Source organism: Semicossyphus pulcher, unplaced genomic scaffold (assembly GCF_022749685.1).
Source record: "Semicossyphus pulcher isolate SPU_LCO1_2020_fin unplaced genomic scaffold, fSemPul1.0.p SCAF_14, whole genome shotgun sequence".
Taxonomy (NCBI): domain Eukaryota; kingdom Metazoa; phylum Chordata; class Actinopteri; order Labriformes; family Labridae; genus Semicossyphus; species Semicossyphus pulcher.
The window spans coordinates 14,433,835-14,445,937 of NW_027211648.1; positions in this window are offsets into that span (position 1 = coordinate 14,433,835).

A 12,103-nucleotide genomic window follows, 5' to 3' on the forward strand; every position below is an offset into this window, starting at 1 on the left:
AAAACAAAGTGTGATGCAGAGAAATAGCATCATGAAATGTTTGAACATCAAGCTAAAGCAGCTGCTAACTTCATCAGCTTAGCATCAGGACACTTTAGAGCACTTTTTACTACTACTGTGCAAGAAACAACTCTCTAATAATCCTAAAATAAGACTGCTGAAAGCCCTCTTTAAGTGTAAAGAAAACAAGGAGGCCAGAAAGGGGTGCCAGCCATGTTTAAAAGAGGATGAAATCACACTCAAACTCTGCTTATTTAATCCAACACAGTCCAGTTTCTCTCTGTGCCGCTGGTTGAGGCGTGCAGCGGCTAAAACATGTGGCATTTCAAGAATGGAAGGGCCCCACGGTGTCTCTAACTCCTCGGGCGAGGAGCCAAAACCCTCCGCTGCCCAGCTCTTCCTCCGAGAGCAGCGAGATGCTGCGAGAGCTGAGATCTGACACTGGGCCACTGGAGAGCGGCTACCCCGACCTCAACCCTGACCCCTAAACCACCGCAGGACTCCTGAGGCCACCCTCACTGGGAACACGTGGACGACATTTATTGTGCGGTGGAATTTGCTGCCCCCTCGGTGATCTCATAAGCTGCGTACGTGTGCGGACAAACGGCTGTGTGTGTGTAGTTACAGGTCAACGTTTTTTACAGGGGGGAGCTAGCTTTTTGCTACATGCTTCATTACTGAGGGAGAAGTCTGGCTCACAAAGGCGCTTTTGAACAGAGCTGTGCCGTCGTTAAAGTTTGCTGACTCTCACTGGTTTCAGTGTGTGCAGCTGATTCTCCAAGACTTTTAGAAATAAATGGTAGGTAGAGAGGTGATGAAAGGAACAAACTGCTGCAGGTAGAGTGTTTTTGGGAATGTGTGATGAGCTGAGAGTCGCTTTAAAGCTCAGCTGAGGGGAGCTGCAGAGAGGGGTGGTAAATTACTGACTGCTTATTATTCAGGTTGTCATTAATACAATGTTATTGTTGAAATATTAAATATAGTCTCCATACTTGCTTTTTGCATTTGTTGCAAAAAATGAGGAGAAGTTTATCCTTCAGTATAAACTGTTCTCAGTCCATTCACTAAACATGTGTGCTACAAATCTGTATGTAAGTACTCAGGTGATTGTTTCTACTTTGTTCCACATTACACTTATACCTGCTGACAGATTCAACTACAACATCGTTTTCTGATTATGATTTCATTTGCAAGACAAATAATCAGCTGGTAAAATACGATGCATAGAAAACCCAACAGATTAAACAGCAGCAGATCAAACAACACTCGCAGGGACTATTTTTATGAATGGATGGTTCTTGTTAAACTGATAGTGCTTGGACTTATAATTGAGTATTTTAGAGTGCTGTATTGTTACTTTTACTGAAGTACACCAGCCCAATCCCAATCTCCACACTCTCAGTCTTTGAGGTGTGTTCCTGCTTAGTGTTGTCCGACTGCAGGCCGTCGAGTGTGTGAGGGCTATGATGTGGACTTTTTAATGCGTACTTGCGCGCTTTCCGTAAGTTCGCATATCTGCAGACGTTCCTGTGGGGCTTAAGGCCGGCCCACGCTTAAAGATTTTTAAATTTTTAACAGAGAAAATGTCAGAGATCCCACACATGACAACGAATAATGATTTCGATTTAACAGTTTTGTTCCTGTAGTGTGCGGAGAGCAAAAGTTTGACCTAAACAGCACAACGACTCCAAACACAGGAAATCTTGCAAAATCTCACGAGGTCAAACGTGACTTTAGAGTAAACAAACATAGCAGACAACAAGCAGGAAGAATAAGCGATGGACTACATTTTTACTGAAAATTCACGATGGATGAAGTAGTGGAGACGGCGCGAACATGGGCTGTACATGTTACTTCATGCTTTGCTTTTGCTTTCATGGCTCCGGTTGTTGTGCTTCCTTCTTCAGTCAGCTTGCTTCCCAATTGGCTATCGTTGACAATCCACAGAGTGCACGCTCGGCTGTCTTCCCCCCACACAACAGGATATCGGATTGTAAATATTCAACATGATTTATATTTAATTAAATTTGAAATTGGTGCGGCCACGACATTCTTCTGAGCAGATCGGGGGAAAGTGAAGTCACTCTTGACGCACCTCACACCGGAGAAGAATCTGGCAAGATAATCTTTATAAGCATTAAAAAATCGTGGCTTTGCTTACTTCTGTCAGAAAGGAGGGAATCGGGCCCAAAATCGGCTTAATTATCTTGTACCCTGCTTTACGCAGAGTTCTTTGCAATCTTGGTGACTTGACAAAGTCAAGCCCCCATTAAATGTAAACAAGTGTTTGTATAATGAAAGTCAATAAACTTTGAAATAAAAAAGTAAATTTTTATACCTTCTCAAACCCTCACAGACTCTATAGCTACTTAAATGTGTTTTATAATGTTATTTTGTATTTTACTCTGAAAGAGTTTGAGCTCATGTGGTCAGACAGACTTTGGCTCTCTTTACTTATTTTGCAGTATGTGTGTGTGTGTGTGTGTGTGTGTGTGTGTGTGTGCAGAGTAATGATGCGTGTCTGACCATAAAGTCACATCTTAATGATGGATGCTCGATTATACAGAGATACTCCATTGTGCTCTGTTATTAGCATGCATATAAATGGATCATACCCAGCAGCCTCTTCACTCTCACTCACTAATGCCATTACATAGCAGGCCTGTCTCTCCATCAATAAGGCATAGTCATAGTGGGGATCAGTGTGTGTGTGTGTGTTTCAGTCCATGTTAACTCTTTCAAACCTGAGCGAGTGTCACTAACATCTCTCTCCGGCGACATGCAGGCTTCTTTCCCAGTGTGTGTGCATGTGTGTAAGTAATGAGTGTTTTTCCAGACTGTGATTCTCAACCTTCTTTTAAGTGACGTAATGGCCCTTTAAAAAAGAGTGTATTGTTAAAAGTCTGAAAACTTATTTCACAAGAGGCGCACATGTTGAGGCAGAGGGCGGGGTATAGAGAAATGTTCGGGTTAACATTTGTTTATGTGTGTGACACTCTTACACGCTGCGTGTGTGTGTGTGTGTGTGTGTGGGTAAGGGTTCACTCTTTGCCAAAAGGCATTCCCTAATTTACAACCTGGCAACCCTCAGCACGGAGGCAGCACGCCATCCAGGGATGCATAAATCTCTCTAACATACAGGTTATTGCTCTTTTTATGTTGAAATTCTGCTTGCCTTCCGATGCCACAAACAGTGTTTGCTTTAACAACACAATCTGTTCTACACAACTGCCATTTGTTTTATGGACTATATACGTTTCAGAGTTACACTCGCGAGCAACAGACAGCGCGGAGAGAGATATAGCGCCGCGTAATGAACTGCCTCCCGCCCCAATAATCTACAAAGTGACATCAGCAGCATATTTAAGGGGGAAAAAGTGAATTATGTAAAATGTGTGGCAGTATTTCCCGCCTCATATTGCTGTGGTAAATCATTAGAGAGCATCATTGAGATTGCTGCAACAAACAAGGCTGTTTCATAAATCTGTGTGTTTGTATCTGTGTGTACCAGTCTGTGTGTGTGTGCGCGCTGGTATCATTCGATTATACGGGCCAGCTCAGAAACCTTCCATAATCATGCTGATGTGTCCTCCCTGTGGGTCACTGTCTGCCAATTTGGGAGAAGTTACACGTGATTTCACTAACAGAAAGTGTTACAATAAGCTGTTTCTGTGACCTTTTTTCGTGTCTCACAAGAGCAACCAGCAATTTCTCCCTGTACGTTCCGATTAAAGCGGCGCATTTATTTTTACTCCATGAGAGTGTTTCCCAGCACGCTCGCTGCAAATAACTAGAGAAAAATAAAACAGCAGCACAAGATAAAACAAAAGTGAAGCATTGAACTTCCCCTCACCCTCGCTATCTCTGTTGTAATATCTGCAGGCCCTGGCCTGACACTGCCTAATGTGCGACATGATGTCCATGACAGGTGGCTAAAACTTTGACCCCATTCTTAGCGGGACACCTGAAAGGAGATAGCAAGGGGTACGTCAGTGCACAAAGTGCTATCCTTTGGCAAAAAGAGCACTTTGTCTTAACTAGGGCTGTGACCAGTGGCGGCTGGCCAATAGAGGGCGCTAGGGCACCGCCCTCCCTAGTGGAGAGTGTGTTTTTATTTTTATTTATTTCATTTTAAAAAACTAATAGTATCAAAATTACTTATTTTAATATGTAATATATATATATATGTATATATACACAAAAATATATACCTCAATTAATGTTCATTGGAAATGTGGGATGTTAGGCTACTCGTCTCTGCTTTAGGCGCGCTGGAAAAAGCGCCCATAAAGCAGAGACGAGTAGCCAATCAGGGACTGTTGCTGGGGAAGATACGCGCATATCAACGTGAATTTGGCCGATCGGCGTCGTAGAAAAAAATCCCGAAGGGCGATTCTGAATAGCTAGCTAAGAAGCTGGATGTCGTATCTATGCGAGTCTGCTTCATCCCACAAGTCTAACGTGCCTTCTCTTCAAATGCTCGTGCATCACCGACCTGCTCCCGTAATAAGCGAGGTCCACTTTACAGATCTTGCAGGCAATCCTTTGAAGCATTCAGGGTGAAATGCTCGCAGACTTTAGAAGTTTTAGGACGTGATGGTGTTGCATCGGCCGCTGCCCTCTTGCTATGTTTTGTTTATCTGTCGTTTCCCTGTCGATTGAGATAGTAGGGATAGGCGAGAGAGATGGTTTGGCTTCACTTTTAGGGAGCTGTCATGTCGACCATCTTTTTTGTACAGTCTGTGGTTATTGTCCCATCTATTTAGGTTGAAATAAGTCTTAAAAAGTAAATATACTTAAAATTCCCCGAGCTCTGGATATGATGCAGGGACATGAAGGAAGTGTGAGGCCTCTCTGGTTTACAGCCACCAGCAGCTCAGCAGGAAGAACCTCTGGTTGGCGGACATGTCAAGTTAAATATGAGCTCTGCCTCCTGACACCTCAACCCAGCAGTTCACATGTGTGTCGATGTAACTGCTGTTAGGGCAGTCTTCTCAATGTGTGTGTGTGTGTGTGTGTGTGTGTGTGTGTGTGTGTGTGTGTGTGTGTGTGTATTGGGACGAGGATGTTGGAGAACAGAGGGATAAGGCCTGGCGGAGGAAGGTAAAGGGAGGCTGAGGTGAAGGGCAGTAATGGGGTCATCCTCAAAGGTGAGGGCAATAATCCATCTGTAACCTTTCCTCCCACATACAGACACACAAACACACGCACACAATCTCATGTAACCCCGGCATCAAACCCCCGGCCCGGCGTCTGTTGTTTGATGAAAACCAGAATGCCCCCTTCAACAGATCACACCAATCCCCCTTTAACTTCCCAACAACTTCAGCATCACAGGCCAAACTGTGTCTGTGTTGACAATATTTAACGCGCGGGGATTATCCTTAAAGTTCAACAAAGAATTCAGCCGGCTGCGGGTTTACACAAGCTTTTGATGGATACCTCCTGACTCTATTAACCAGCTGTGTACCATAGGTGTAGCTGCACCCTCTGGAGCGCTGCATCACTCTTTAGTGCTCTGTAGTTTCCTCTTAATTGTACCCGCGCCCCCTTTTGGTGCCAGCTGGAGAGGGTGGAATATCCCAAGATGCATCAGCAGCCTGTTCTTCCCAAAGTGTTCAGATTCAGTCACTTTATCACTGAACTGAAGACGCTCGAATGTTTGCTTCCTTTTTCCTTCAGGCACCGAATGAGATGTTCAACAAGTACGCACTTCTGAGATCTGTAAAGTAGCAGAAAGGATGCCAGAAACAGCAGGAAACGTCAAAAAGCACGAGTTTAAATTTAATTTTTAACACAGAAACTGAAGCAATCCTCGCTCCTTTTAACAGCGAATTAAAGAGAATAACACAAGATCTGCTGCTGTTGGAATTATTCATATTTTGTGCTTGCCACATTGCTTAAAGGCTGTATAGGCATTGAAAGTTGGCCGGCCTTACAAGTGAGAGGGAGAGAGCTTTAAACCTCCGGCCAGGTTCTGCCTGGAACAAGGCAATCTCCTCCGCTCACAGAGCCTGCATTTTTAATGAGAACATCTGCTCCGGTGGCCCTCTGGTGGAACCGAGGCTTGCTTAATCACACAGTCGAGCCCCTCAAGTCCCTCGCAGTGGGATCTGCTCAGCCCAGTGATCAGACAAAGCTGGCCACTTCGCACTGGAGCAGAGAGCCGGCTGGCTGGTGGGGGAGAGGGGAGAGGGGAGAGGGCAGAGAGGATGTATTTTATTTGATGCAACAAAAAAAAAAAAAAGTGGAGTGGAAGTTGAATTGAGACGGTGAAGCATCTGAGACACAGACTGTCTGTTAGTGTAGTACTTACCGTCTGTTTCCTACAGGTGTGCGTGGCTTAAAGGCCAGACTCTCGCTAATGATGCTGCTTTCACCCATTCTGACACACATGCTGCACCAGTTGTGGCAAGCTATCATGTAAGGCACTATTGGGAGTAACTTCAGTTTACTGTCTTGTCTAAGGACACTTTGATATGTAAAACAGGATGCAAACTCGTTTAAATACATCTCCATAGGTAGAGAACGTCCACAGGGTTAAAAGAACACCTGCTGGAACCTGACTGGAGGAGATCATCATCATGAACTCCCTCGATCTTCCAAACCCCCAGTGAGCTACAAGATATGCAAAGAAGGGCTACTCCTCATAAATCACTCAAACAGTCAGTGATAAGGCAAAATAATTACCATTAAATATGTTGGGGCGCCGGTTTAGCTCAGCAGCTAAATCACACATCCCATGTGCAGAGGCTCGGTCCTGGACGCGGCGGCTCCGGGCTCGCTCCCACTCTCTCCTGCCCCGTTTCCGACCCTATCCACTGTCCTCTCTCTCACAGTAAAGGCACAAAAAGCCTCATCCTTAACAAAAAAATGGTGAAATGAATGAATGATTTTCTTACTATGTAAAAACATTGTCTTATTTAAAGATGAAATCTCAACGATTTCATGTTTGTTCTCTTTGGCGGCACCTTTGGCGATAAACAAGAATTGTAGACGTACGCGTCCCAAATAACCAGACGTCTACAGCTGGCTCCCTTTGTTACGGTTGTAACTCTTGATTTTCCTCGCTGACGGTCGCTTTCCTTTTTAGACTGTTTGCCTTCATCTGAGCATCGAATTTGTTTCTTTTTCTTTGGACTTTCACTTATTTTTGAAGTTGTATCTGTAGTCATCGATCTTTTCTTTGTTTGTTCAGCCATAGTAGATTACCGTTTACTCGCAACACTTGCAGAGACCGGAAAAGCAGCCGTTTAGCTCCGCCTACCCTCTCTGGCAGACCAACCACTGCTGGCTGATAGAAAACGCGTCACTAACTGGGCGCCGCTTGAAATTTTTTCCATGAAAGTTGCCACAGACACCCAGTCCATTATACTACAAAAGCAAAGGCTTTCATCAGTGGGCCGTAGGCTCAATGACCATTGTGCTACCTCATTCGACGATAGAGAGTGACTTAACAGACATTTATTTAAATGAAAATCTTCTAGATTGTACCTTTAAAGCTGCATTTATAATTGAAAAAGTATAAGCTTTCTGATACAACACATTATCGAGCGTGCTACTTTAAAATCAAATATCTGCTGTTCTACATTGTTTTCTGCAAATCTGCTAATGATATTCTTGCAGTGGAGACTCGAACTGGAAAGCTCAGTGGACTAAGTGCAATTTCATCACATTATAAATATGGGGTTAAACATATTAACTAAATATTCCATAGAATGGAAATCCTATTGTTTCATTACCTCCATAGGTTCTGTCATGTTTCAGCTGAGGGCGGGATTTTAAAACTCTACAGTAAGCAACACTGATTAAAGTTTGTTAACTAAGAAAGTAACACAATTAAAAAGAGATTGACTCGCTCATCTCCTTAATGAAGAAAAGCAATTCACTGCCATTAGATCACTGAGGTGCTTACAGTGGGAGCAATTGGAAGTTTAAGTGTGTGTGTGTGTGTGTGTGTGTGTGTGTGTGTATGTGTGTATCTTGGCACATGCACAGCACATCTGTAAGTTTGTTGATGTGTTTGCGATGGTGTGTGTACATCTCTCCACATCCATTAGTCAACTTTTACTTCATCCATCTGCATGTACACGTGCAGGCCTTTTCTTCCTATGTGTGTGTGTGTGTGTGTGTGTGTGTGTTTATAATAGCGACAGACTGACTGACCCTCTTAGCACACTGAGCGCAGTGAAATACGAGCTGCTGAGATGCTATGAGACTGCTAGCCTCTGGTTGAACCTCCAATGAGGCCCACCTCTGCCTCCAACCACTACCAGCACCACCAATTAGATAGCACCCATAATGCAACCTGAAAGATGCACTGAGCCTGGTAGCTTTATAAACATCCTCCCTGTCTACGACTTAGCCTTGTCTTTTCGGCTCAACTTGTGTGTGTGTGTGTGTGACTGTGTGTGTGTTGAGGGTGATACATCCTCCCTCCCTGGGATGCACTCCCATCCTGACAGTGAGTGTTATAGTCATTGCTCTCTCTCTCTCCTGACTGCATTATCTTATCTGATTACTCTCTCGGCCGGGCTGCGCAGACATACTGGAGACTGCAGTGTAATATAACATGCCTATATGACTTGTGGTTGCTACATGAGATATGCCACCACACACATCATACCACCGGTAACATCAGACCTGTCTGCTTTGCCTCTGAGGCCTGACAGCTTCATTGTTATTAACCATACACAAGAAGCGAGGCACAGACACTACGGCATATCAATGCTGCTGCAAAACTCTGTAATTACGCCGTAAATCAAAGGAATCTCCGGCCAAGCTCGGACCAATTTATCTGCAGATTTAATGTGCGCAGGGAGGTTGTCTTGCCCCGTGACTTGTGTACACCTCAGAGCAGAATAAGGAACTACAGCAATGGCGTGTAAAGCGTCCTGTACAGCTCTATGAATGATGTATTCTCCATCTTTTCAGCTGAAAGATAGCTTCCCCAGCTTTGGATCATAAAGTGGCAGTGAAACTGTAGCCTACCGTCAGTATACAGCACTATTAAATAATCCACGGTGTTTTCAGTGGCCTGTGGGGACGACGCAGAGGATGGTATAAACATTAGAGGCGGGAACAGCCCTCCAGTAAGCCTTTTTATGCCATGTGAACAGGTGTGAACTCTGCCTCCCTGCTTTCAAACAATTGTTAGAAGTAATAAGAGACACAGAGCTTAGGATTCTGCTACAGGCTGCAACAACACGTTCTCCTTGAAGTATATCCAAATGATGGTCCTCTATAAACAGCTTGTGAATATCATCCTATAAATACTGTCTGAATGTTAAATAAACACAACAGCTTTGAGTCTTGTTGTTTACTTGAAGCTGACACGCTTGCATTTACCTTATTCACAATGTGGCCATTTTTCTCTACAGTCATGCTGGGGATGGGAAGCTCAAATGCTGTTATAATGTCATAATTCTGTGTTCCAGGTTTTAAGTCAACAAATTTATGGTGTCTAACCAATCATGTGAAAAACGTAGGAAATTACTATATTTCAAGCTAAAGCTACATATTTGCTAACAATTAGCTACAGTCAGAAAACAACTAACATTAGCATGCAGCCACTTAGTAGCTAATATTACCATTAGCTAAGGAGTGGCTAAAAGCTACTATTAGCCTACATTTTGTAGTGTTACAAGATGTGTGAGAAAGGTGTACATTCCTAGGTAAAGTAGTAATGGTTGCTAGACATTTTCGAGCTAGTGTAATGTTAGCTAGGAATTTGCTAGCTACAGAAGGAATTCATTTTCTATAAATTATGTAATTTAAGCTAGCCCCTTATTTGCTAACATTACCTTAACTAGAAAGTGGCTAAAAGCTACTAACATTCGGCAGTGTTAGAAAATACAAATAGGCATGGTACAAATTCCTAGCCAAGTTAATGGTAGCTAGGAGTGTATTTTCTGGCTAGTGTAATGTTAGCAATCTAACGTAAGGAATTAATTTTCTATAGCTTATAATTTTAGCTTGCCCCTTATTAGCTAATATTACCTTAACTAGAAAGTGGCTAAAAGCTACTAACATTTGGCAGTGTAACAAGATACAATAGGAAAGGTACAAATTCCTAGCTAATGTAATTGTAGCTAGGAATGTCTTTTCTAGCTAGTGTAATGTTAGCCAGGAAGTGCTTGAATGCAGACATTAGCTGTTGTCTTGTGGTAGCAAACGAGTTGTAAAATGTGTAAAATTTTCACTATAAATTGTTTCGAGAAGCAGAATGGAGAAGCAGTGAAATGATAACTGTTGCCAGATGCCCTACATTTCTTTAACATGCAACCAGCATTATTACAGCATTTGAACTTCCCGTCCTGAGTGTTGGGTCAGAAACATGGCCGGCGTGAGAATATAGGGCATATACTTCAAGGAAGAGCATTTTATTGTATCAGACACACAGTAAAGGAGAGGACTTAACTTAAAATGGGCCACCGTGTTGCACCAATCCATCACTCTCTGAGCAGTCTGACTAGTTTGAGGTCAGGGGAAAGGATCAGTCGTTTAGGAGGGCAGAAAATTGAGGTCAGAGGGAAAAGAGTAGAGGGAGTGTGGGAGGAGAGGAGCGAAAGTGATAGAAAGGCACGTACCTAGCACTTACAGTTACTGTATGCACGCGGCTGTGGTGGTCTTCATTGTACATGCTGAATACAGCTCCTCCTGACTTTTTAGATCAGTGCAGCTGCCTGTCATCTGCTACTTTTAAACCTCCATACTTTGGTAATGATGAGATGAGTCATTCTGAGGTTTTGATACATCAGACTAAATTAAAGATCATGTTTAAGTGAGGTTTCTGACATCAGATTTAACGAAGACATTTAGCCGTCAGCTAAAAAGTGCACACTAGAACATCAACATTTCGCTATTAAGCCACACTCTCCTGTTTTCATCTTTCCACGGCCTTAACATAGAGAGACGTCCTCGGCATGAAAGAGAGCATATTCTTTTGTGTAACTTAGATTTTTTTCCATCATACTTTATCCCCGTTTGAACTCCTCAGTTCTGTTTCCCTCGACTCATCCCTCCCTTAAATTGTGCCAAAACATGCAGTAAATCTATTCCTTTTTTTGGCCGCTTGTCCCTGTTGATACTTCCATGAGGTCTTGTACAACAAGTCAGGAAAGAAAGAAAGATGAGAGGGGGTGAAAGAGATGAAGAAAAGGGTTCAGAAATAGCTGGAGATTAAAGAAAAACATGTGGAGAGTCAGACAGAGTGAGTGTGTTTTGGCCAAATAACCTGGTGTCAGATTCTCCTGGAGATCAATGTGTGTGTGTGTGTGTGTGTGTGTGTGTGTGTGTCTCGGCTGACATGTCTGTAACAGAGAAATCCAATGGACCAGTGACTTTTCAAATTAAAATGTTGCGCTGCGCATATTAATCACACCAAGATTGAGGACGATTACACCCTAAGGGTGCTTCAGTTAGTTGCCTTTTGGTGAGTATCCATTAACTCCCTCAGTGTAGGAGTGTTAATCTAGAATTGGTTTTGCTTACATATTAAAAGCAGCTTGATGGTCAGCAGTGTTATTATTACTCCTAGTTTTCAATTATTTTATACTGTTTTCCATCTCCACTAGTCTACTTAAGAATGTAATGGTTGTCAGAGGTGTTTCCTCCCATGATATGAATGTGTGAATGTGTTCATGCCGGCGTGTCCGTGTGTGCGGAGGGGTAGGGGTGTTTGCATCTGTATGATAGGCCTAACTGTGTAATACTATCTCTGCCTTTTGTAGCATGACTTCCCTCAGGGTGACCCGGAGGTCAGGCTTTGTCAGGTGGTTTTGAGATTTGCCAGTTACATTTGCTTTTAACCCTTTTTGTGAACGATGACTCTGCTGCTTTTGAACCACTTTGGGAGGCCATTGTGTTGGAAAACAACACTGCAAGTTAACTTTTAAATTGTCTTTAAACTACTGCCGCACCCTAGGTGTTAAATACAAACTAAGTTCTCAATCTTACAGAAGTAACTTTCATGCTTAACAGCAAAAACCAAGAATGCAGTAATTACAGTGCAAATGCCTCTGAGACTGAATTTGGAAGAGAAATCCCAGCTCTCTTACCTAAATATTTCACTCCTGTAAGTGCCTCTGTATGTGCACATGAA